The sequence below is a fragment of the Lissotriton vulgaris genome, chromosome 2_1 (assembly GCF_964263255.1).
Source record: "Lissotriton vulgaris chromosome 2_1, aLisVul1.2, whole genome shotgun sequence".
NCBI classification, from domain to species: Eukaryota; Metazoa; Chordata; class Amphibia; order Caudata; family Salamandridae; genus Lissotriton; species Lissotriton vulgaris.
In genome coordinates this window covers 1,953,168,906-1,953,196,788 of record NC_141687.1, presented here as the reverse complement: position 1 = coordinate 1,953,196,788, position 27,883 = coordinate 1,953,168,906, and the positions used below count along the sequence as shown (strand labels likewise).

The 27,883-nt window shown below is 41.3% G+C and overlaps 1 long non-coding RNA gene across 3 annotated transcripts in view; it reads left to right on the top strand.

The window, feature by feature from the left end:
- LOC147733540 (uncharacterized) overlaps window positions 1-27,883 on the top strand; it is a 154,094-nt gene that overhangs the window by 93,000 nt on the left and 33,211 nt on the right. For all 3 annotated transcript variants that reach the window (XR_015308737.1, XR_015308736.1, XR_015308735.1), the window contains exon 4: window positions 1,342-1,448. This is a non-coding gene — a long non-coding RNA (uncharacterized LOC147733540). The remainder of the gene's footprint in view (window positions 1-1,341; window positions 1,449-27,883) is intronic.

Sequence of the window (27,883 nt, the reverse complement as noted above, 5' to 3'; positions counted from 1 at the left end):
TTACTTTGAATCGGTGCTTGCATGTGGGATCAAAGCAGTTATTTCTGGGGCCTGGCACTTATTTTTCCTCTTCTGACTTTGGATAGAGGGAGATAAAAATATATAAGGAGGAGGAAGAGAAAGACGGAAAAACAGTGACAAAGAGACATATCAGGGATGAATAAAAACTGCAAGAGTGATTTAAAGGTACAGGAAGCGTCTGATGATGGATGAAAGAGACACAAGGGATACTCGAGACTAAGAAGCTTAGTTATTTGGCACCCTGGGCATTCTGTAGTGCCAGCTGCGTGATTCTAAGCAAAACTTTGGTTCACAATTTTTTTTTAATTTTTTTTACAAATTAAGCACTGATTATTTCCTAAATATCCTTTGCAAAACTTTCACCTCATTTGAGGTAATAACAGAAAGTCTTCACCCTGTAGAGACCATGGTTGGTCTTTGGTATTACGTCAGGCTATATTTTTGTTACTGATATCCTTACTGAGAACCTGGCTGATGCTGTTCCATGATATAAGGAAACAGCGTTATGATGCCCGATGGAGCTACCTGGTTTAGCTATAGGGGAGATGGGCCGTGGATTCCCTCCTTGGTCCTCACCTACCCAGTCGGTTTTTAGACAGACTTCCTTTCGTCTCTCCTTGTTGTCTCTTCCCTCATCTTCCCTTTCTCATCTCCCCTGCCCCCTCCACTACTTTTCTCTCTCATTTCTCTCCTCTCCCAATGTTTTTTGATGTATTATGTAATTGTTGATCTTTTTCTGTTACATTGTTGATTCTCATGTAAAGCGCTCAGATACCTTCGGGTCTAGCCAGCGCTATATAAAACTCTTTAAATAAATAAATAAATAAATAAATGAGTGTAGCCCCTACTAGACTATATCAACGACAAGAAACAGTTGTAAAGGGTGCAGTATTCTAGACAATGCGATAATTCAGAAGGGGTGGAACCTACAAACAAATGTTATGGTCTGACAGCGCTTTCACACAAACGCTGTCAAAAAGATGGATTTCAATAACAAATACACAGAGGGCTATTTGCAACTTATATTTTTGTTCTTTGTGCATGTTTTGAAGTTAGTCATTTAACGACAAAATGATCGATGCACGAGAATAACTTACATTTGCCTATCCTGCCTCTCACCTCCATGAGTTTCTGAGGTAGCCATCTCTTCTTATGTCCAGAGTAAAAGCAAAATGATACTGACATGCATGAAGCCACATATTGTTTAGAGTTTATTGCTGTATACCTTACTGTTTAAAAAACATGCTTGCTTCTCTAGTTCTCGAGGAAATAGTAGTAAGTATTATTATAATATTAATTATTATTATTAATCATTTGCAGGAAAGGATGCAAGTCGTATTCCATGATTTAGTGCAAGTATTGGACTAATGAACAATGGAAAGTGGACCCATAGTAACATGAAACCAAAGAATTAAGACAAGAAGCAGGTAAACAATCTTTTTAATATTTTAGTTGGCGCTTTTGTTTTTTAACAACGCATGTGTGTGTGTACACACAGCAGACATAAATAATCATAGGTCATGACATAATAGTTTCGGATTCCACGAAAGCACATTGTAATTCATTTGAATAAACATCTGATGCACAGAAAGTATGGGTATAATGACGTAATTATACTGCACCTAGCAGTCAAAGGGAGAGGCAGAGCTCATTTGAATACATTCCAACACAGCTGGTCCTCAGGTTTAGGCACCACATGTGGCTGGAGAGTAAGGGAAGTCCCACGAATGAATGGAGTGGAAGAATTCGAGTCTTTGTCCTCCTTTTCGCATTTGCCCTCATTGATCCTTTTCCATCTAACTTCTTCCGATTTTATTTTTTGCCCCGTTACTTCCTTTCAATTGTTTTCGTTCTCTGGTTTTCCATTTCTATTTTCTCTTTTGTTTGTTTTCGCTTTTTGCTTTTCCTTTGTCCACTCTTTTTCCCCACCTTGCCTCATCTCTCTTTATCTCATGCACCTGACATCACATCTTTCCTTATCTTATCCCCCAACTCCTGTCCCTTACCTCTTCCTATATCATATAACATCTATTCCCTCATTCTCTCCCTTCCATGCTGTCACCCTCTCTCTATTCCTTCCCTTTTCATACCACCAATTTATTGATATTAAATTGCACTAACTTCAGGTACCTGCTTTTTAGTTTTCTGCTCAGTTCATTTGCCGAACCTTTGTATTTCTATTAAAATACTCCCACCTAGGCACACTTTACCAAAGAGCCTTGTATGGTCATAAATGGTGGTGGAAAATATAATCAGGATGTGATCTGAAGATGGAATTAAGGAACAAACTTTTTTCTGCAATGAAAGACTTTAAGTATGCCTTGACTCGCAGTTTTACTAGTATATAATGGCCTACAGGAGTGCCATTTAATGTACTTTCCCATTTATAGTTATGGGGTTTCTATTGCTTCTCAATCCATATACCAGTACATCAAACTGGGTTGGCTGTCATTTCCTGTGAGATACACGCGCATAGTATCTCAGGTCTGGTGCCTTCACTGATGCCATTAATTACTGACTTGGCAGATGTGATGAATTCTCTTGTGTCATCCACAGTGCATTGTGTAGGGAATTAAGCAATCAGTGATCCTTCATTTCTATATAATGAACCATGCCAATGTCTTGACCGTCAGTAACTTTATGGATAATGCTAGCAATAAGAGTACTACTTTGCAAAGACGCTATGGCGCAGTTGTAGACATACAATTTGGCACTATGCCCGTGCATCAAATTAAGTGGCATCTCTGAAGAGCCTCAGCTCAATAGCCAGTGCATGTCATATCTTTGGTTATCACTGCAGGGTCAGTCCGATCCTGCTGCACAAAGTACATGTCGATACACACAACCATGTCTGCAGTCGCTGTGTTAAAGCTATAGCTCATGCGCCAGGTCCTCAGGGTAGGCTATCATCGGATCTTGTATCCAGCTTCATGAGGTACGCGTCCTAGATTGTCCTTAAAATGTTGAGGCTTCGGAGTGAAGTATCGCTCTGTGAGGTCCGATACCCCTCCATCCCTTTAACCCACGTCTGTGCTAGCACAAGACAGCTCCACCCAATGTGATAAAAGTTTGCATTGATGTGCCTGAACTCAAGACACTGTGAAGATGCGTGTGCAAACATTCGCTGTATGCACTACGGAATGAGCTAGAATGAACTATATGGATTTGAGTCTGGAACTTCTCTGTACTTGTTGACATGCTCTAATGCAACTGCCCATGTCAAGGCTTGTGTCCTAGATCCACATATTCTTTAAATCTGAGCTCTTGCTTGAGTGTCGTGTGATAAATGCATTATAAAGTATAGTAGTTGCTTTCCACCGTTTCCATGATTCAGTAAGCACAGCGCTACCTCAGGCTTGCCAGGCCCTATATGATCTTGGCCCCATATTTGTCTCAGTTTGCTCATTAAGGCATTGTAAGTTAAGCATTGGCCAGGCCCTATCATGCATGCTTTCCTTGTGCTTTGAAATGTGCACATCCCTTTTTCTGTATAGATGCCACCAAATAATTGCTCGCCCGCATCTATCCATGGCCTCCTGCCATGCATATCAGTTTGAAACCACTATGCAAGAAGCGTCCACAATAAGAACTGTGGCGCATACAGAGGGTGGAGGGGGGTGGGGTGGTGTAGTTGCCCAAGCACATGAACATATTTGTGCCAGCAAGTTTTCACCCCCATTGTGAGCTTGTTTCTTTCTGTGGGGTGTCAGCACCGGGGTCAATACCCAGTCAATGATCACACTACCCTCTGCAGCAAGTCCGCGCGCTCTGGGTTAGGCGCCCTTTCCAGCCATCACAACCGCCACTGTGGCTAAGCTGTCGCGCAGTACATTTAAAAATTCGGGATCCCTAGGCCCCCTCGTTCATGGGGAATTGTTTCTTTTTTTCTTTTTTTTCTATTTTTTTTTATTTCTTTTTTTAAATATTTTTTTCTTTTTCCAAATTGCACAGATTACACATCATAACACATTTACTATACTACTTTCTCCGCAGTTAATAAACAATAACTTTTGTTTGTAATTACATTTCATTACAATTCATTACATCAACTTTGATTAGTTATGGCACCGCCTCCTGGTTCAAAACAAACATAGGGTTATAAGAGAAAGGAAAAATAACCAAAATAATGAAGGAGATACCCCTAAGACGTGGGATCAACATGTCCAAGAGAGTAATTAATCTCCAAATGCTGCTTCCATCTACAAATGGGATCCCATATTCTTAGGCCTAGCATCCTCCCTTTCTTGCCTTTTCACGCATAGATGGGCTTTTCCAAATTATATGCCGCTAGGAGATTAGCCAACCATACTTGCTTTGCTGGGGGGATTTATCCAGCCAAGCCCTGGCTATACTTAATCTGTATACTGCCATAGCGATAAACAAGAATTCTCTCTGGGGCTCATTTGTTTCTGGTCCTATCCCTAATAAGAATCTCGTAGGGTTAAGCATTACTTGAATATCTAGGGATTGATCTAAGAACTTTTCTATATCCCTAATTAAAGTGTGCAACTGAGGGCAGGTAGCAAAGATATGAATCATATCTGCCTCTGCTGAATTACATCGTGGACATAATGTGTCCGTGGTACCACCCCATTTTGCTATTCTTGCTGGTGTGAAATACAATGAGTATAAGGTTTTGTAGTGCTGTGATTGTAAGGGGGCAGAGCAAAGAATTGTACGCCCCAAATCCAAGGAGTCCTCAAACCAACCTTCTTCTCCATTCAGTTTCTCTGCCCATTTCTGACTGTATTTCTCTCTATCATGATCTTTGGAGACCTTTTGTCCTTGAATTTAAAGTAGAAGGGGTCCATCTAGCAGTTTCAAGATGGTGGAAATCTTCAGCCATATTACACATGGGCTCTAAGGGATGGGGCAAAGTTTTATAGAAAAAATAAACAGAGTCCTCCCACATCCAGTTTGAAGCAAGCACTGTGTTCACAACAAACCCAGAGACATAGGTCTGGTAGGGCAAATGCAGGGTGCTTAAGTAACCACACAGAGGAAAACACAAGAAAAGTCTTCACATCCTGTTCTTTCCCTTTGAAGAGGATGCGCCTGCTACATGTAGCTTCACAGACCCATCGAGCAGGAATTGACAGTGTGGTATCACAGGATGTGACTGCAGAATTGGGCACCCCCTCTAAAAATTGTACTTTCAGGCCAGGGAGAATAGGGGAAAACCCAAGAAACACTAGGGACACTCCTTCATGGCCTATCTGTCTATTACAATGAGGACTCAATCACTCCTGGGATCAATAATACATTAAATCACAACAGTGACTCTTAACATTTGAAGTTTAATTCTCATTTCTTTTATTATTTCATTTTTTTATATACATTATAACATTTTATTTTTTCCTTCTTTTTCCTTCTTTTTCTTTAAAAAACTTTTTCTGAAAGTGTAAACATCACAGAAAGCAAAATCAGTCCTGCGATTCCATCAGATACACATAACACAAATTTACATGTATAAATTTACTTTACAAAAAGACCCCTGGAAAGATCATATAAATACATCAATTTAGTAGTGATTGAGTCCTCATTGTAATAGACAGATAGGCCATGAGGGAGTGTCCCTAGTGATCACAGGATGTGTACAGCCCCACTCTGAAAATTCGATGGCGCTCCGAGGAGTTATCGCTGCTAATTCAATTCATCCAACTGCTTGCTCCTGAGACGCATTTTACACCTCTTTCACACCTAGTCCTGGGCTTTCGCACAGGCTTGGAGCTAACGGATGGTTATGCTAATTAGCCTTCTGACAGTTTGGGTAGGTAAAAGGTAACTTTCTAAAAGTTACTTTGTCTTAATTATTTAATACAAATCTAACTTCACCATTGAATTTAATTTATAATGACCATTAAACATAGTGGTTTAATTATTTCTCTAAGTTAGTTCCATTCCAGTGATACAGTATTTATATTTCAATCTGATTTTCTAAATAGAAAGCTTGGCTTTTCACAGTGAAAATTGCTTTAGGGCCTTATCACTATAGAGACATGTCAGCATTAATTTTCTACATGTCTCACTTTTAAATACCATGCACCCTACCTTGTGGGTTTGAGGGCTTACAAAGGGCTGACTTACTAGTATTTAAATAGGAGGCTGTTACCTGTTAAAATGGTTATTTTACCAGGTCACACTGCAATTTAACACTGCAGCAGTCCGGCCACGATGGTAGGCCTGAAGTCTTAGTTTTCTTCGTCACACTAGTGGATGGGACAATAACTGCTGCAGTCCAAACGTGACATTTACCTTCCCTTGCCACGGGTGGAGTTTCTACACTATATACTATGGCCTTATAGAAATGCTGAAGATGCCAGTCATGGATTAGCCAATTTCTACGTGTTTTAGGGATCAAAGCACATACACTGGGCACAGGACAGCAGTGCAGTAGTATGCAGACTCTAAAAACGAGCAATAATATTCAGCAAAAATGGGAGTGACCATGTAATAAGGGGGCATTTTCTCACACCCAAATCATTTTTGCTTTATTAATTTTTTTAAATCTACTGCCATGGTTGTCATGGACAAATTATTTGCATTTCTACCCCCATTTCACAACATTCCGCTTGTTTTAAAACCCATGTTTTAGAACTTGATTCAACCACCTCCCAAACCTTTGAGCTTTATGATCGTTAGTTCTATCCAGAATGTTGAGGTTGAAGATATGATTAGAAAAGGAGGGGTTTTGTATGCACCCTTACTACTGGCATATTTCTACACTTGCAACCAGCTCACCTTTACTACACAAAAAGGATCCCAAAAGCAATTTTTTGTTTTGCCGAAAATGTTAGCAAGGTATGTCTAACTGATAACATCAACGTGACTGACGATTTCGAGACTTAATGTTTGCACAGCGTGATTTCCATGCTAGAGTGTGAGAGAACATCATTTACAGGAACAAATAAATGCCAACCACTTCTAGCTTACTTACACCAAGCCACCCTGCAGTTTAGATTCTCTTTGTCACAAATACCAGATCTTGGTTTTCTCCCTATTGACTTGAAGTCTATTACGATTACAGTGCACATCAACTGCATTAGGAAGGACTGTGACCTGCCATTAGCAGAACCTACACTCTATCGGTTACTATTAGATAACTCTAAGTAGTAACTTGGCATACAGGAAATGAACATCACTCTATTGATGGGGCTTGTCAGGATAGCAGATAGGACTCGCATGTGTGACATTATCACTTGAAGCTGAATGCGTTTATAACAGATTTATATGTGACAAACCTTACTCTTGATTCAAAGCATCATAATCAAAAACAAAATCACATTCTCATAGATCATTCTGAGGCAGATTACGCTTGGATGCTCATGTTTTTCCTTTTTGCACCTGGAAAAAATCAGTTCATGGAAAGGTGCTATATGCACAGATTTTGATATAACTGAAAAGAGAAGATATTGCTTTGATAAATCTGCCCGGCGCTAACGGGATCTTTTGTTTGTGACCACTATTGGTTGCTATTGTTCAGAGGTGGTTTTATCTATGAGAGTACAATATGCTCCAAGACGTCTGAGGACAAGCTTCATTTCTAGTTTGTATGCTCATAAAAGAAGCACACTTTCTTGCAGAACGTCATTGGTGCCCAGTTATGCAGAGTACTAGAGTATGGTATACCTCTATTGGGCATTTGTGGTGCACTTTGAGTAGTGTGACGATGGAGGCAGGTCACAGTTCTTTCTACACTTACTAAATGAAAACTCCTTATTGCATATGGTTTGCTTTTGGCATTTGAGGGTGATATTTTGGTTTGTCCTGAATAATTACTATGGCCACATTAAAGTGGTATGTTTGGACCAGCTCATCTCCATCAATTAACTGGAAAGACTGTCAAATTGTACTAACCATTTTACTGTCCAGATATTTTTCTAGCCAGGTATTTTTTGGAAAGGCGCTGGAAAGTGAAATATAGAGGCATATCCTTATAAAGTCAGAACGAGGTTGGGATTATCTGTGCCCTCACAGAAACCAGAGAAACAAGAAGTACCATTGTTAGTGGTCACTGATCTGTAAAAGTAAACTTCAATAATATAGGAGGTTTATTTGTAGGAGAAAGATTCATTCCATGTAACCCTCATTTTCTGGTCTAGGTATGGGTCCATATCCAACGTAAATACCATTAGGAAAGGCCCTTACATTTGTATATGATATTTAACTATCAGTACTATATCTAGTTTGTAGTTTCAGCTTTGCCCTTCTTTTGGAAAACAGTCTTAGAAAATATTTAAGTTTTCTTGATTATTCTCCGAAATCTAATTAATTAGTGTCATACTTTTCTTTGTACTGGACCAGCGATACATATTGCATGTGCATTTCCAGTCTGAATAATTTGTCCCATTCATTGCATCTACAAGGTCTACCTGTTGTATAGAGGTAAGAGGAGATGTAGAATCTCTCCAGTACTGAACTTCCTACATGAGCTTCTTCGCTCACTGCCTAAGATTGCTATTACTGTAATCTGTTGGCTACAAAGAACCCCCACATGCATCTGCTTCCCACTGGCAAAATTAACTGGTGATCCATGCTTATCATGTGATGTGATGTGATGTGAAGAAACATTTCTATAGCACATCTATCACTCCAAGGAGCATCTTGGCACTCAAAGACCAGAGACAGATGTAAACTGGTCATACTGCTCTTACCCGTGGGGTCCAACACTCAAACTAACGCTTTGCACGCTGTGTCCGCAAGACTATATATCCAGGTCTTAAGTAATTTTATGAACCATGTTTCAGAAAGAATTTGATGTAAATGTGGGGGGGAGTTTGTTCCAGGCCCAGGACCCAATCACTGCCAGGGATTTTCCTCCCTTGGTAGCAAGCCTAAACTTGGGGATAATTAGCAGATTCGTGTGTGAGGATCTAAGGTTACGCGATGGACAGTAGCGCCTAAAAGCTTTCTGGAGATATTTTGGTCCTTGAGAATGGAAGGCCCTAAAAGTGATGACTAGTATTTCGAACAAGATGAGTTTGTGAATAGGTAGCCAATGAAGAGCATCCACCACTGCAGAGTCAGAGGACTTCCTGGGCCATCTAAGCACTAGGCGAGCGGCTGCATGCTGGACCATCTGCAGCCTATGTAGGACCGCTTTATTCGATCCCGCATAAAGGCTGTTGCAATAGTCTAGTCTCGATGTTATCAATTCAACCACCACCGTTCGTCTGGCTGCTAATGGGAGAAGATCAAAGAATTTTCTCAATCCCTTTATGATGTTAAAGCAGGTGCCTGCCACAGCCAATGCATGTTGCTTAAAAAACAAAGTGTCATCAAACTTAATTCCCAAATTGCGGGCGGCACTAATAGTATTGGGGGGCGCTTCTGCATCATCAGGCCACCACTGTTTCGGGACAAAAAGATTATGTTGTCCAAACGACAGGATTTCAGTTTTACCAGAATTACACTTCAGGTGGTTGGTTCTCATCCATTCAAAGGTGGCTGAGAGACAATTTTTAAGGTTTTCTTCAGCATTCACCATGTCTTTGTCAAGGACTAGGATCAGCTGTGTGTCGTCCGCACAACAAATGGTACTAATCTTAAAGGACGAAATTAGTTCGATCAGGGGGACCATATAAAGATTAAAAAGCATTGGACTCATGAGGTACCCCTGTCATCAGAGCTTTTTCTTCTGAGCAAAACTGTCCTAGGGTAGTCACTTGACGCCTATGTTTCAAACAATTCTTAAGCCACTCTAATACGACTCCTGCTATGCCAGATGTTGTTAGGCGATCTATAAGGATAGCAGGTGAGACCGTATCAAAGGCCGCCGATAGATCTAATAAGATCAAGACAGCCTTCTTGCCCTGATCCATGGCGGCCCGTAGGGTTTCTGCCGTGAACAGGAAGGCAGACTCAGTTGATTGGTATGCAATATGTTATTGTCCTCCAGAAACATAGTAAGCTGCCTATTAACAAAAATTTCCGTTAGCTTACAAAGTGCCGGGAAAAGTGAGATGGGCCGTAGATTCGAGAGGGTAGTAGGGTCTGCTAGTTGTTTTTTCTGAAGCGGCTTTACTGCTGCGAGTTTCCATTCCATCGGGATTTCGGCAGAGGCCAGTGAAGAGTTAATAATACTATTAATAATGGGGTTAGACGTGCCCACCATTGCTTGTAACAGCATAGGGGGGCAAGGATCAAAAGGGGATCCCGATTTAATAGATAAGATGGCCTGGCGGGTTTCCTCCAGACTGATAGGACAGAAGGTCCTCATACAGGCAGTATTTGTAGCATCAAAGATAGAAGAAACAGAATGGGGGAAATCTTTAGTGAGGGCTTGTACCTTCTGATCAAAGAAGTCGGCTATGGTGTTGCAAAGGGTCTGGGAGGGTGGGATTTCTTGCAGCAATATTTTGGGGTTCCTAAAGACGTTTACAATCTTAGAAATCTCTTTCTGATTGTTGTTAGTGGCTTCAATGGCTGCCGTATAGAAATCAGCTTTCATGCGTTTAATCAGGGCATGGTAATGTCTCCTAGCCGTTTTATAGGTACTAAGATCATTGTTATAATTTCGGCGCCATCTACGTTCAAGCGCCCTGACTTCGCCTTGTTTTTCTTTTAAGGACTGTGAGAACCAAGGTGCAGACATTTTCTTACGGCGAGATAAGTTATCTGAACCTGGATGGCCCGCCTGCTCACTAAGTTCACAGATCCAATCCCCAAAACATTTATTGTCTATTATGGTGTTTCCTGTCATAGTGGGTTTACTTTCGTTAGCTCTCCGCGGGAAATCAGGGTGCTCTATGATCTTTTTCCAGCTAGGTTTCCCCAACCGATCGGTATTCGCAATGCTTTTACCTGTGGCCCAGCATTCCACTAAGAAATCAAAAGGGATGAATTTGTGGTCTGACCAAGTCTGCATAAGCGGGGGTTTCACTTTCAGCGTGTCTAAGTAAGAACAAATGCAGTCCAGGGTAAGGCCAGCTCTGTGTGTAGAGTCCAGGGTAAGTAATGTTAGTCCAAGGACATTCAACAAGTCCCTAAAGCAGATTACACCTGGGTTTGTGGTTGCATCTAAATGGAGATTTATATCGCCTAATAGCGCACCTTCCCAATGCTCTCCAAGAACTCTTTTTGCTGTCCTGGCGGGCGATAAACTAATGCTCCTGCAAAAGTGAAGGACTCGTGAGCCTGTAGGCAGAAGCCCATGCTTTCTGCCCCTTTGATATCCGGAAGTTCATTTATAATGCATTTCATGAAGTCTCGGTAGACAATTGCGAGGCCCCCACCACGTTGTTCCGGGCTATCCACCCTTTGGATTAGATAGCCTGGGGGGAGGGCGTACACAATATCCGTGTTGCACCAAGCCTTCAACCATGTCTCAGTGATAAAGAGACAATCAAGTTCCCCTCCACTATTAGGTCAAAGATGTGCAGTGCATTTTTGCACATTGATCTAGCGTTTATAAGTCCCCCATGTAGGCTCTTAGACACATCTTTTCCCTTAGATACTTGTTTGGGATCAAAAACTGCTTTGCTCATGACTATGCACTTCCCTCCTACCCCTTCCCATGTCCTGACTCTCACCACTGTCATGGGGGTATCTACTACTCTCCCCGTAGCTTCTCAGAGCTCTGATTACTCAGTTTCTATCCTCTAAGATCCTTATGACGTTTCAAATCACTCACTCTCACCCCTAACATGGTACGATCTTGAGAACCACCACTGTAGTCAAAACTGCACACAAATCACTGCAGCCGACCCTCAGACTGCATACAGAACACTGCAGCTAAACCTGCCATTTCCATAGATCACCAGCGACCATATCACCCCAAGCAGTCTAGTGTCCATACCAGTCCACCCTTGGAACCCCAGCATTCATCACTCTCCTAGATCAAAGCCTCACTATGAAGCATCGTTCTGCCTCTGCATACCCAGAGCACACACAGTTGTCCTTGAGCCTAGAATGAATCCATGATGAATACGTCCCTAACACTGGGGGTGACAGCTTTGTGCATCCTCGACTATGAGTATCTCTGTATGTGTTCCTTTCCATGTGTGTTGGTTTATTTGTGTAAATATATGTCTGTATGTTTGTGTTTTCGTGTGTGTGAGCGGTTAGGCAACCAAGTGTTTCAAATCTGTGAGGGGAACACTTTCCACAACTGAAAAACAGTGGACTATCCTTTAATTTTAGCATTAATTCCAGAAGTTGAAGGATTTTCACCCAATTGCAACTGATGCCTTTATTTTTTGTGTGTAAATGTAGCTTGTAATGAAGCTGTCTATGCTAAACCTTTTGTGTGGGTGAGCGGAGCTTGCTTTCCTACTGCCCATGTGGTACCTGTCTCATTGACGATTGAGAAAACATGTATATTAAACAAATGTAAAAATGATTGACTTTGTCAGTGTCTGTTTCTGGTGACCTGGAGACCATGCTTTAGAATAGGCAGCACGGTTTGAGGATATATTTAGCTTCTAAGATAAAATAATGACCTTTTCTCCCACCACGACCAGGCTGTTTGTTGGTGAGCATATCCCTGTCTGCAAACCCCTCCTAGTGAATCCTTTGTGTGCTGCATCACTAGCTCAGACTTTTTCTTTATTCATTATTTTCTCCCCAAATGGCTACTGAAGCACAAACTGCTTTGTAAAGTCCATGCCACGCTGATTTGGAAAAGACTTGCCTCCCTGGATAAAGATTTCCATAACAGTAAAGCCTCTTAATGAATCTGTGGTCGCAGAGTGGGTTGCGAGCTCTCACAGCAAAGGCCGTTGGCATTGCTGTAGTCACGTACGGCCGGATGGCAGCAGGGCGGAACATGCTCGGGACAGACACACGGCCACTGACTCCTTAATAAGAATTCGGGACAGATCTGCCTCTTACAAAACTATCCACCCCCCTCACCTTCTGTTATCTCGCTTTGTCCTGCACTCAATCTCAGCCTCAGAGAACTGTTTAGCTTATTTTTCACACAGCTTACAGTTGTAATACTTTGCTAATACATCTTTTTTCATTGCTTTTCCCATTCTAGCTCACATAGGAATTTTTGTTATCCTCAATAGCAAAAGCTGCTGAAGTGCTGAAGAAATGACACCAAAATTATAATGAAAGTTGACCTTTACTCAAAATGGGACGTCTTAGGGGTTTCGTGTAAATCTGCTCAGTTGTTTTCGTGATGCGTGCTTTATAAAAAGGTGTTGGGTGGACTTGAGGAGCTGCATTTATTGCATATCTTGCCCACGCAATCTCCTTGGCCAACCACAACAGCAGCATTTCAATTGTGGTCACCATTTTGTAATGTGGGTCTTGGACACTATACTGCAAAGAAAAAAAACAGTGGGTCATAAGCGATGCAGTGAAAGGAGCATACCCAAACCTCCAGGGTTATGCGGGGCCCTGGTTCCCAAAAGGGTCAATATAGCCTCTAATGTTTTAAACTTAAGGATCCTTCTCATAGTTCATTTTCACAACATTAACCCAGAGGGTCCATAGCGAACGCCCTACTCCAGTGGTTCAGAGACCCAGTTAGACATCTACAAACACAACACGAAAATAGTTTATAATGGTAACCTACACAGTCAAGGCTATATACCCACAAGCCAGGTAATGCACCCAGTTCCAACTGCACATGGATGAATGCCATAACTTTAAAGGTTGCGCCCATGAGTGTTTGGGGGTAGGCCATGGTTGCAGGCCATGCCCTATGGCTAACCCAAGCTCCACATAGCCAAAGATTGTGCACAACAAGGGGTGGCCACAGAGGAGGTTGACCTGGCTAGAAGTCACTCTCTGTGGTCCACCCTCACTATACATGACTGAATGCAGTGCATGGCTGACTACTGTATTCAGCAGGGCCTTTCTTCACGGGAGATTGGGGTAATTCAAGCCCAGCTGCTGTGCATAGTGAGAGAGTGGTCACAGGGGGAGTTGGGAGTATGGTCTCATTGGAGAGCAAGGGTTGGGAGTATGGTCTGGGGAGAGGAGTTGGCCTAGCGGCTAGGGCGGTCAACCTTGAAGCTGGGGAACTGGGGTTGAGTCTCGGCAGGGATGCTCAACATCCTGTGATTCTGAGCAAATCACTTAAACTACCCGTTCCTAACAAAAAAAAGGAATGTGTCCGTCTGAAACACAACTGGTGCAAAGCACTCTGATACCTTTGCATCTAGTTCACACTATACAAAACTCCCCCCAAAAATATGGCTAATACCTGTGACCAATACTGACTGTAAATTGCAGAAAGCAATGTGCAGTGGGAGTTGGCCTCACAGAGGGTTGGTAAAAGTGAAATATAGAACAATAGGAGCAGGATGTCGTATCATCAAAAAGCGATCTATATTCAAGGAAAACCCTTGCTAAGAGTGAGTTATTGTGTATCTTGCTCATAGACATTAGTCAATGTCAATGGTAATGTCACAAGTGATTTCTTCAATGATAACATTTGTTATGTCATCGCAATCTCGTGTAGTCTGAAGCAAAGCAGTGGGGCGAAATATGATTTGCACAGTTAACCTTAACTGACCAAATTCAGTGGTTAATTGGTAACTATAGTGTGATTTTAGCTCTGTGTTTTTCAAAGAATTTCTGAAGGTTTTCTTAACATGTTAATGCCTCATGAGCTAAGAAAAACGTGATTTACCCTTGGCAAATGTTTATCGGTGAAGGTATATATACAAATATGCCCAGCCTCATTCCCTCCCTACCCCCTGCTGAGGGGCGCCCCTGCTGGTATCATGACAAGAGTTCACTTGTTTCTGCATAAAGAGACAGTACTAAAGGTGATAATAGAAAAAAGTCACTTTACTTTCGAGGGATACACGGTTCAAATAAACCAGGACCTGTTAATGGGGATATTGCAAGAACAGAGGACCGTTTGCCAAGTTGCTTCATCCTCTGGCCACACAACATTTAGTACAGGTGGTGCAACTCCTTTCAGCTAATTAGCTAAATCAATTGCGTTCAAAGACAGAAGTTTTTTTATAATTCTGAATCTTGAAGGCGGCAACCAATAGGAAACCAAATGGATTGCCTCTTGGAAAGCCGATACTGTGGATGAGACGAAGATGAGAAGCATGGAGGACAATCCTTTCCACGAACTAGTGAATGATACTGAATGTAGATTACTCCACCAAAGACAGGCAGGGAGCAACTGGCTGACTTCATTGACCTACTGATCAGAAGCTAAAGGAATGGAATCAGCCCCTGTACGTTGAAGAAAAAGACAACAACAGATAAACCATCTATGAGGTTGTATAGTTGCAAAAAAGGTGAATAATTTCGAAAATATTACAGGATAGTAGGGGTAGGTGAGGAGAAAGGGCAGGGTTGTGCCTTCCTCAAATATTACTGGGTAGAGCATATTCCGGTGAAGAGGGGTTACTATGGGTTGTGGCTTCCTTTTATGCTGGGTATTAGTTTGATTTTTGCCATAGTTCATGGTTTGGATGGGGGTTCCGAAGAGGACACCTCAGGCAGGAATGGTTTAGACTCTACTCTTCCTAGGATGTTATTGCACCAACTGTGGAAGTACTTGATTTGACTGATAGCCCGTGGAGAACCGATTTAGGGAGTATTATAACAATTATATACAATGGTCAAAATTGTTAGCTGGAATGTCGGGGTCTGGAAAATGCAATGCGGCAAAATGATTGGCAATTCTACACATGCTTCAGAGCTCTGGGCGGGACACTTCCCAAGGAAAGATTGATCTTAGCTAAGAACTAAGTGGTTCCTCAAACAGTTTTCCTCTTTGAGTCAAGTTAAAAAGAAGAAGGTGGTAGCTATTCTGATTTCTAGTACATTTCTTGGATGAGGAAACCAAGGTGAAGTCAAAGTCTGCAGGTAGATTCCTGTCTCTTGGCTTGTAGATCGGGTAGAGTTGCCTCATGGTGGCCCTAATATACCCCAATTAGTCGTCAGGAGAAGTTTCTTCACCACACCATCTGAACATTATACAAGGCTTGAGTATGAGGTTATTATCAGAGACAACCTCAAGTTTTAGTATGAAGAAAAGATCTGTGTAAAAGTTGGGAAATGGCTTTACTGTAAGGAGAGGGGTAAGAGTTGTTTCAACGCTTGGGACTAGACGACCTATGGTGCACCTTGACACAGTGATTACACCTATTACCAGTCTGCACATCACACCTGTGCTAGATTGGACCAATTTCTGTCCTTGACCTCGCTTGAGCACTGTTGGCTCTACAAGGTGCTATGATTACAGGGAGCTGGAGACTAAGTGATAGGCATCTCTAAGTTAAAGTTTGTAGACGATGTGCAGAGATGAACCAGTAGATACATTATTTGATTGTTTTATCGATTCATTCGATTTACAGACTTATAAAGCGCAGCGCATGCCCAAGGGCGTCTTGGTGGTAGGACTGACAGGAAAGCTGAAATTCTGTTGATTCAATTGTACTTCAGCCTTTCAGTTCTTGAACATTCATGTTTTCAGCAGACTTCTAAATTACATCAGCGACTTGCTATTTTTTATCGCCATGGGAAGAGAATTCCAAACCTTCGCAGTTCCTAAAAGAAAACTCCTTCTCCCCCAGAGTACCTGCTTGTACCTAGGGACTGACAATAGTTGTGCCTGAGCCGACCTTAGATTTCTAGATAGCATATATTTCCTGAGGTGTGTTCTCAGATACAGTGGCCCTTTCCCCTGTAATGCCTTTGACATTGTGCCTTAAATATAACCCTCTTTCCCACTGGCAACCAGTGGAGCTCCCTCAGTGGATGAGTTACTGATTCGTGTTTAGGAATATCCAGTTGTATTCTGTATACATTGAAGTCTGAGTAGGAGCTGTGACTGAAGTCCCAATTATAGGGCATTTTCATAGTCCAGTCGTGATATGGCCAATGCAGTGACCACCGTTTTTAAAGTATCCAAGGGGATAAACGGACGGATCTTCCTTATCATTTTGAAAATTCCCCAGAAGGTAGAAGCAAGCTTATCAATTTGACCTTCAAATGTCAAACTTTGGTCAAATACTACCCCTAGGTTCCTAACCTTTGTGACAGGCGCAAGACATTCTCCCAATTCAGCCGGCCATCATCTTGGGGACCAGAAGGAGGAGTTTGACCCTACTAACAAAACCTCTGTCTTGTGACCATTTAATTTAAGGCAGTTATTCTGCATCCAAGTATTGATCTGCCCGCATTCAGATGTTAAAACGATCGTCTGTCTCCTTGATATTATTTGATATCGATACCACCACCTGCGTGTCATTGGCATAGGAGACAACCGAAAAACCGCATTGCCTAATAATTGCTGCCAGAAGGGCCACATAAATGTTAAAAAGTGTGGGGCTCAGGGATGAACCCTGAGGGACCCCACATGACAGTTTGAATGATTTAGAAGCCATTCCATCCATTTCTATTGCAAACCTTCTGTTCCTTAAATATGATAACAATAGAGTGAGGGCGATGTCTTGAAATCCCAGTTCCTCTAGTCTACCAATTAAGATTTCATGGCTGACCATGTCTAAGGCCGCTGATAGATTTAACAAAAGCAAGGCGGCCTTCTTTCCTTCATCCAATGTTCTTCTTAGATCTTCTAATGCCATCGCCAGAGCGGTCTCTTTTCCGTGGCCTTCTCTAAACCTGTATTGTGAATGATCTAGAAAATCTCCATCGGAAATAAAAGATGTAATCTGCTTATTAAGTAGTTTCTCCAACACCTTAGAGTAAAAAGGGATCCAGGCGATTGGTCGATAACTACTTGGTTCCATAGGATCAAGGTTGGCTTTCTTTAGTAGAGGCCGAACTGAGGCTGTTTTCCACGACTCTGGAAACATACCTGACTGTATTATTTCTGAGAATACTGTTCTAGGTTGCTCACTAATCACCTCTGGAAATAGGTGAAAGGCTTTAGGAGAGCAAGGGTCAGATGGAGCTTCTGACTTTGTTATCTTCACTACTTGGGTGATCTGATCCTCAGTAGGTGGGAGAAAGAAAAAACGTGTGCTAGAAGCTGGTGGTTGTAGCCCTGGAATATTTCTCTCAGAGAATAAATTATTGCTATCTCTGAAGGTTTTGAATACTGTCTCCACTTTATTGGTAAAGAATTCTCCTAAGGTATTGCAGAATACCGGGTTATCTATCTTCTGAAAATTTCCTGGAAGTTTAGCTAGTTTTTTCACTGTACTAAACAACTCTCTGCTGTAGTTCTTGGCTTCCAGAATTTTTCGAGTAAAATATTAACTTTTTTCCTCAATAATAATTTTTTTATAGTCTGACAAAGTGTGTGCGTATTCTGCTTTCCTCGCCTCCACATAGTCGGCTCTCCACTTTCTTTCGAATCTTCTGCATACTTTTTTCTGTTCTCGGAGTTTCTCCGTAAACAAAGGTTCAGATGTTTTTTTCCTTTTAGATAGTGAGCTCTTTTTGGGGCTACTATGTCTACTACTGTTTTAACCCAGGAATTTACTCTATTAACCGTAGCGTTAGAGTCTAACTCCAAATTGGGTTTTGGTGCCAGTAGTTGGGCCTGAAGAATAGAGATATCAATTTTATACCAGTCCTGATATACCACTGCGGCCTGGATATTAATTGGTATTATTTGTTGTCAGTTATCCTGTACGGTAAATATAATGGCTTGGTTATCTGACCACGAGACCGGGATGAAAATGACTTGTTATTCCTACTTCTGGGAAGCCCGTGAGGTAGTTGTAAGGGGGTTTATGGTGATTTCAGCCATGATTAATAGGGACAAGATAGTAAAATATGAAGTGAGACTGGGTGAAGTGCTGAGAGTAAACAACTGGGCAGGCTCTGTTAAAATATGGTGCAACGGATGCAGTGTGACTAATTGAGTCCTTTATTCAACTGAGCAGCTGCACGCTGATGTAACTGTTGTTGTGAATCAGAAACAGTGCACTGCTTTGGAAAGGAGGATGATGTGAACGACAAAGAACTGAACTCTGAAGTGTTTCCACTGTGCTGAAAAGCTTCATTTGAAAAAGTAAATGCAAGGGATAAATCTGGAGGTAACCCTTGAACTGACTGGTTGCAGGAGGATATTGGCGTATGCAGACAACGTGTTTCTTGTTTTCCATGGTAAAAGGATCAAAGCATTGTAGCACTAGTAATGGCATAGGCAGCAGATATGTTACAGTCTTTAAAGATACGGTGGAACCAAAATTCAGAAACTTGATAGAGAGAATATACAGGCTGAGTTTGCTGTAGTTCGTCCAATCTAAGTCGAGGGCTATAAGAGGGACAACACGATGTGCTCCCTTAAAAAGATTTTGAGAGCTACAAGTACGTAAGGTGTGCCTATATCAATGACCTATAGCGCTCCTTGGTTTTAGGGATGCACCAAAAGTAAATGGTCCTCGTCTGAGCCTGAGTGCAGGACATGCTTACTGTATCTAGATTTTAACACCCAACACTTAGTTTGTGAGACCTCTCCACTGGAGGTCCAAGAGTTCTTGCATGGCCTTTCCTTGAATGCATACTTTTTCAGTTGCATGTATTGTGCTAAACCATATCTTGGCTTTATGCTTTTTTGTAAATGTATTGGGAAATTGGAGTTTACTATAAAAGTAAAGTCTCAGACTGATGCCCATATTACAAAACTTGGGCTATTTAAGCTGTCAGAATAGAGGAATTACTGTCTGGGTTGTTAACCCCGATTCATAATGCATTTATTTCACAGGAACTGCACTTGAACTTCTTATTTCTGAAAAGTACCTTAGTAACCTTATCTTTAGTAACATTTTAGGAACTTTAAAACAGAATACTAAAAAAGAGTAAAATTGATAGTACAATTATGTGGGACCTTCTGCTATCCTTTATTGAATCTTTTTTCTTCACTGTTTGCTCTCCCACTCTGACAAAGTAATATATTTTTCGCATGCAGGCAAATCATTTTTCCAAATCACTGTTGTATTGTATATATTTGCAGGTAATACTTTTACATTCACTCCATGGATAGGTTTTTTGATTTCGCACATAGGCTCAATGAACCCTTGTTCTTGGATTCGCCACTGTCCTGAGAATTTGCTTACATTTTTTACTGTTATGAATAAATCACCATTTTTAGAGGATCCATCATCAAAATAGTGGCTGCACAGCCATTTGGTTGTGACACTGCCAATACCATTATTTCATGATTAGTGGATTTTGAGGAAGAAAGCAAACTAAAATGAATATTTGTCAACTAAAGGGTAGCGTATGTACATTATATCAAAAGATTACACAAAAAAGCTCATAGAAAGTTATTAGGTACCCCCATAGTTAAGAATATGGTAGGAGACCAGAGCTCAGCTCCCTCTATATCTTGTGTATTGAGATTGCCTCGGCCTGATATTATCCATTGCATGTTGAATCTAATCTATCCAGTGACTTCCAGCTAGTACATTAGTAGACAGCCATTTTATAGAATTTGCATCTTAGCCAATATAGGAGAAAAAGTAAACGTGCTTCTTCCTCAACAGACATAATTGATAAATGAAAAGAGCTTCAGAAGCGGACTCACCTGAATCAGTTGATATAGCAATAGACTCTCATATTTCCAAATATGGAGGCTACCTGAACAGACATTAAAAAAAATTGGTGATCAACGGCATCATCAGCTTTTTACCTTGAACATTTAGCCTGGCTGTGGTATGTATGCTGTTGAGGAACAAGGGACACCAAGTAGACACCAGTCGTGGTTTTCAGTTAAACTTCTTAGTCTTCTTTATTAGAGGACCCTCGACCACAACTGGAGATCGTCTGGCTCTGTGGAAGGCAGGCGAATAGTTAATCCACCTGTGCACTCCAGAACCAGCCAAGAGCCCGAGGCAGCAAGGGATCCAAATCATAACAAATACATTAAAGTAGCAATACACCATAATTACATACTCTACAGAAAAGTAAACCCTAACATGCTACATACTACCTTCGCTGGCTGTGCACAGTAAATGTCTTGATTTTTAAAAGAGAACAGTATATTCATTTCAACATAAAGAAGCAACTTATCTCAGGCTTTGACGGTTAAATTGAAAGATGTATCTCTCTGAATCATTGAATTGGTTCCAAAATTCTGCAATGTTTTCCATGAAAAAGATTTCTTCTTTTCAAAGTAGGGCTATTATCCTTTCTTTTCTGAAGGCCAGTTTTTTATGCTAAAAATAAGCTATCTTCTCTTTGTAAAGTTAACCAGTATGTACACCTACAAAGCTTCTGCTGTATTTTCCCCTGCTCATGATAAAGATAAAACTAGTTGAGATATAAGGCACTTTTACTGCTCAGAGGGAGGAACAGATGGAATTAGAGACTTGTTATATGGCTTATTATAACTTGAGTTGATCGTCTTTTTATTATCTAAGTGTGGCATGTGTTTCTTATTTTGGCTGGGGTTAAATGCCTAAAACTATCACAGCTGTTGGTTGCCCTTGCGACTCCACAACTATTGATATATTTTAAAGTGATGCATTTCATGGTACAAGCTGCTAGTTTGGGCATGTCACTTTATCAAATAAGTCAATACCGTGTGATTAGATTGTTCTGAGTTATAACACTACTGCATTTCCATGTGTAGGTGAGAGTGTTCCTGGAAATGCAGTTCTGAAAAGGGGAGTCACCTATTTGTATTGTGTCATAAATCTGCACATTGAATGCCCTCTTACAATTGTTGCCAGTTTTCACTAATTAATGCAGTCGCCTTAAAACATAAAACATCTTGGGAATTACTAAGGTTGACAGATACACACTTAGAAATCCTCATCCCTATAGAAAACGTAAGTTATTATTTACCACATTTTGCATTATGGTAAATGTTGCCATCAATTTCAGACTGGCAGAGTTGGGGGACAGGTTTTTGTAATATGTTATATGGTTTTCTATAGTATGCTCTCTTCCAATTAGCTATATTTGCTCATCTTTTGCATTAAGATACCTTTTTCATTTGACATCAAACTTGAACAGCATGTAGATTCTAATTGGTGACTTCAGTATTTGGTGTTTTTATGAGCATGTGTATATAATTTTTAAAACATTTACTTTGTAATAATGTATTTACGCATGCACAGTGGAATACTAATATAATTGGTTTTATCATCTTCGTCTTATGTGGTTTTATCATCATCAACTTACATAGTATACTTGACTTAAATATTGTGCTCTGAAAGTGATTTGCCATAACAAAATGTTACATTAAAAATGCCATGGCAGCACACTACTAAAGAGATGCAAACACTGCAGAGTACAGAAATAGAGATCCGACCAATCTAAAATAATTTCAAAATCAAAATGTTTTGATCACTCATCTGGTCTTATAAGCAGCATAGATTTTTATATTTTACACTGTTATGGGAAAATGCAATTTTATAGTGCCCAGCAATATTTTATAAATTGAGGCACAGTATCTTTAGTGGACTCGGTGAGAAGTAGTTGGCATGCTTTTTTCACTTTGGTTCAACACAATATTTGTTCATATAATTGAGAAAACATACCACAATGTGTTTAAAACTACCAATTATCTATATTGAGATTGAACAATTTACATTCAACATCAAGTCTACCATCACCTGTAGGAGCTGGGCCCTGTAACAGTAGAAGAAAAAGTTAAGGCACTTTATAGAAAAAAATTGGGTAGAGAAAGATGCCTTGATTGTTGAAAAAAATCTAGACAGGTATGTTTATTCTATGTTTAGGGGTAGCTTTTGTGCTAGATACAGCTTTCTAGGTTTACTACTACTGGAATCTTTTGAGAATTTAAAAACACGATACTGGAGGATATCCAAGGTAGGGAACAAGAGGCTATAGGGCCTCATGGGTAAACTGGCCTCCAAACACAATGTCTTTAACACAACAACCCCACCTGAGATTGCCTTTTGCTTATCATATATCCCTCAGGATTCTACCTAAAACAATCTACTTCGGGATATACACAAAAATGTGACGGGATGTCCTCACACACCACCAGGTGTCATGCTTTTTCATAGGACTCCCACGCTCTCCAAAAACCCAGTTTGATGGAGAGCGACCTACACCTGAAAATAGGGAGGCACTTCTACCTAAGAAAGGACCTGTGATATATAAAGATTAAAACCCAATGTGACATCCAAAACAAATCTTTATATTCACAGGAAATATCACTAGGTATTAAAAACTAGTGTGGAAATGAGGGTAATTAGTACCCCATCACCACATGTGCCGTCAACAGATTTCTGCCTGATGTCTCATGTGAGTCCATGGCATTCTTCAGGGCAAAACACAGGATTCAAGTGTGGCAACTGCACACTCCTGTGCCACTAATCACAATAGGATTGACCTTTGTCACACTTTAATGTACCAAGGCCATAAGTACCTCACTATTGGGTCATCCAGGCCCCATACAGGAAGGGCTCAGGAACCCCTGTAGTCACACTTTCGTCGATGTGGGTTCCTGTCTGTAAACCTGGCTGTGTCCACACCTTCGTAACTGCACATCACTTTTAAAAACTCATTTTAATTAAAGAAATAAATTGAAGATTTCATCACTTAATCCAAGGTAACTGAGGCAATATTGCCTTAAAGACTAAGGGCCTGAGTACGATTAGTTATGGTCTCACCGTCACTGTTGTGTAAGATTCACCACTGCTGACTAAGTGGTCTGCCCGCCATATTATGATGTAGTTGGATTGCAGAATGAAAGACCCCCGGAGCACCGCCGTTACTGCCAACATTAACCAACTGCTGTGGCATCGTTTGGGGGAAAGCAGCTGCTATAGGGTGGTACAGAGACGATTCTCCGCCGCCCACTTTATGAGTTGGCTTTCCGATGAGCCGGCCATGGGGGTGGGACAGCCAGCTTAGAATCATCGGAAACAAAGGATTTGGGGTACATACTCACCCATTTCCTTTTCTTCCCTTCAGTCTCAGACGTGAATCGATTCCTCCAGGTTCCCCCTTCACAGCAACATCTTGACCCCAAAGAAAACTACCCTTCTGGTGCCGAAATCTAGGTACGTCTGTTTTGTGGTATTTGTCATTGACTGAATTGGGCACATGTGGTCCAGATTCCAGCAGTGGGTAGTAGGTACTTTTTCACATGCCACACCTATATGTACATTTGACACTTGTGCAGTCAGAATATACACACATGCATCGACAAATATGAAAAAACATTCACCACCGCCAGAAAGACCGCTGCCGGCTCACCGGAGACATCGTAATATGGCGGGTGGGAGACAACTGTTGCGGCGGTCTTCTTCGGACTGCTGCTGCGGTGGTACAGCAGTCGGACCACCCAACTCGTAATCAGGCCCTAACTTTTGACTACACAATTTTTCTTACTACAGTGTTCTGCGCGCAAACATACATATTTATTTTGCTATTCTTGAATCATGTACCTCACTGTTCCACTTCTTGATGTAAGCATAGGTTTTGAATGCCTCTTTTCTCCGTTTGCTCATGCATTTATCCGTAGACATTCTTTTCTGCTCTAAATTCTCCATCTCCTATGCTCAATTTCCCATCTCTCAGGTGCTGCTCCCTTTCCTCGATCCTCCCATAGTCTGCACATGTCTTGCTCACTGCTCATTCATTTCACCGCAGGCCTGGGCCCGTCTACCATTTTTCTCCTCCGAACTCTTCTGCACTACGGTCTCGGCCTCTATTACTCGTGCAAGGGGGAAGGGCACGAGGAAAAGCCAGGAGAGCATGCATGTGACCGGCACATAAATCACAGTTTTAAAAGCCACAAAAACATTTCTCATTAATACTACTGCCAATTAATATGTTATTATCATCAATAGCATTATCTCCGCGATCGTTTTTAAGTTTTATTAGCATTATAACTGCTTTATTACTTGTAGAATATTAAAAATTGAGGGTAGCACACCCCACTTATCCACTGAGTGATATTTTATAGTAGCAGTGTTCGCACCTGTGGAACCCTCCGGACCTCCCCGGACTCACAATAACTTGGTTTCGCCCATGCTGTATTGCTGTGATCTCACAGCGGAGACGCCGCCTCTGATGCCTGACATGGCTCCGGTGGGCGCCTCACCTCCGCGGCTGCTGCTTAAGAGAGATTCCCCACAGCACAGGCCATGTGACCCAGCTCAGCTGCAGCTCTCTGCTTCTTAATCTGCAGATAAGCATGATTATCCGCGGAAGGGCCGGGTGGGGGCTTTGTCACAGTGGCAGGGGATCTTTCAAGTCCCCCTGCTGGCAGAGCTGCCTCCAAAGCCGGGAATCAAATTCCAAACATTGAACAGCTTGTAGGCTGTAGGCGCGGAGCATGGAGAACAGTGGGGGCAACGTAAAAAAACACACAGATGCGGCAGCGTTTTCCAACATTATTTGTTTTAGTTGGGGGCGAGAATATATATGTGCACCCCTTCACCCACTGCCAGTATCTGACTTTCATGTTATTAATCACGTTTTCACGCCCCGACATAGAAACACCAAAAGGAATATGTTTAGTGAGGTTTTAGTGGGCCGGGTCCCTCCGGGTCTCACACCCGGTAGTACTTTAGAACGGACATTCTCTCGGGGAATACATTCCTCATGTCCTTAACTCTACTGAGAAAAACTGATGATTTCTGAACAGTTCGGGTAAACCATGCCAGTGATTTACTTCCTGTTTATATTTCACATGGTTTACTGAATCTTGCACTCCATGAGGGGGTTACCTATTGCCAGTATGTTGAGTTTTTGTATTTTTTGTTCGTTCAGCTACATATTACTCTTCTACAGTGGATGCTTTGAAATGAGCCGCCTCCATGTGTCTAGAACGGCCATGATTAAGAGGTCCAGGGTTGAGGCAGGGCGCGTTTCTACAAGTGCCTACCAGTGGGTCAACAAGATGTTCAGAATACATGGTCATCCAATTGCTGGTATTATCTTTGGATGCAATATCAGAAAGCTCAGAGAGACTCTAAAATACTGGTCGGGGCATACTATGGGATTCAAAAAATGTAGTTACATGGTTAAGCCATGCCTATAACTACATCGGCCATACAGAGACCCACACTTTTTCATCCCATCAAAAGCCTTGATCTTCACCAATATAGGCAGCGTTGTGGACATGTGGCAGTGCCGCATAGGTCATTCTATGAAATCCAGTGTAACAGAGAATGTTGTTGCTGTTCTTAAATGCTTTGTAATCTTTGAGACCAACTGCTATATAGCTCCAAATGTATAATCCAGTCTCACGGAGAAGCGCAGTTTCTCCTCTTTCAATTGCACTGCAGTCTTGTTGCGCGGTTTGCACACAATCTCATTTAAGCTAGCGCAGGCCTGCAGAATCACGTGATTGCCTATAGAATGTCTGCAGCATTCTAGCTAACTTGGAAATACCCATTTTGTGTTTTAGTGAAGGAGTGTTTTAAGTGGGATGGAGGGGGAGTCTCTAAATGGGGGTTGGCCTATGAAGAGTAACAGAAATATTTTCCAAGAAATGTGATTGGAATTGGTTGTAATCAAAGGTATTGCTTACAACATTTGAGCTAAAATGATGTGCTCCACCTGGCCAGTAGTAGGGTGCCTCTGTTAAGGCATCCAGGCAAACCACACAGCAATGAAAATATTCCTACATAAAAGCCAGACCTGTTGACTTTGCATATGCTTATTAGCAGTATCAGATAAGTGAGTCACCAAAATAATTTGTTGTACATAATTAGAATTGAATTATTTCAATTTTGATCATGAGAATGTGAATGAATATTACTAAAGTCTGTGGAACAAGAATGGGCTTGCTGCGTGAGAGTTTTGGTCACTTCCATTCTCCCCTTCACGCCACTTTCCTCTGCTTTTCTACTCTGTCTCTCTGTTAGACACACCCAATTTCCAAACACAACTTTCTTACACCGCCAGTTGCATATTGCTCACACCATCTCCTTCCTCTTCATCACTTTCCTTTCATTCTGTCTGCATGTAGTCCCTTGTGTCACCTAACTTCTCCATACCCCCCTCTCACACACACTCACATTCCTCACCTTCACTTCACCATATCCCCTTCTCTCAATTTCTCTCTTTTCATTTGAAGAGGTCAGTGTTCCAACAGTTGTGTATAACTCATTCACAAACGTTCACATAACATAAATGTGACCATTACTCCGTGTCCTCAGCAGAGATGCCATGGATTACATGAGTATGTGGTCTGAAAACCTTTGTGACAACTAACTGGCACTGAGTACCTTGGATTACCGTCAACCTCAACTCCTGAGCTCTCTATTGTGTCTCATCAGAAACACCCACCCACAACGTGAATACACCCACACTCCTTGAAGCGACTACATTTTCAGTATGATCAATGCAAGAGTCCTATCATGCATGAAAAATCTATAAAAACAATATCCGGGAAAAGAAAAATGCTTTTAGCGAAGGCTGTATTAAGTAACACTTGTGAAATGTAAACAGGGACTGCATCGCTTACATGGATACCTTAAAAGGTTTATAAAGTCCTTCTTGAGAAATCTATCCATGCTTTGCCTGTAAAGGTAAGGAAATGAATACAGCACCTAGCATGGTCCCATTTCAAAGTCACTTTTTAATGACTAGTAGGTCAAATTGAATGAATGAATGTAGGAAATACAGTAAAATTATTTTTTAAATGTGTTGGTTTTGTGGCCTCATTACATTGCACTGGAACCTTTTTGTCAGTAAAGGAGACTTTAATAACAGACGTGAACGCTATACAAAATATGATTTGACTACATTGCTTCTTTTTCTAGATTTTTAAGAACATTTGCAAAATGCAGCATCCATAGCAATAATTTTCTAAAATGTACAACATTGTTAAGTATTGGCACAGGGGCACTTAAGCATTAATAGTGGAAACGTGTTGGGACTGGTATTTTACAAGAAATAGTGGGATGCATCACTAATTCTTGTTTTACTATTCAAATCCTTTCATTTCATTGGTTCATATGGATGATGAAGTAGGCAAACAAAATAGTCTCCGGTGGAATAGCAGGATAGTTAAAAATGTTCTTGGGAG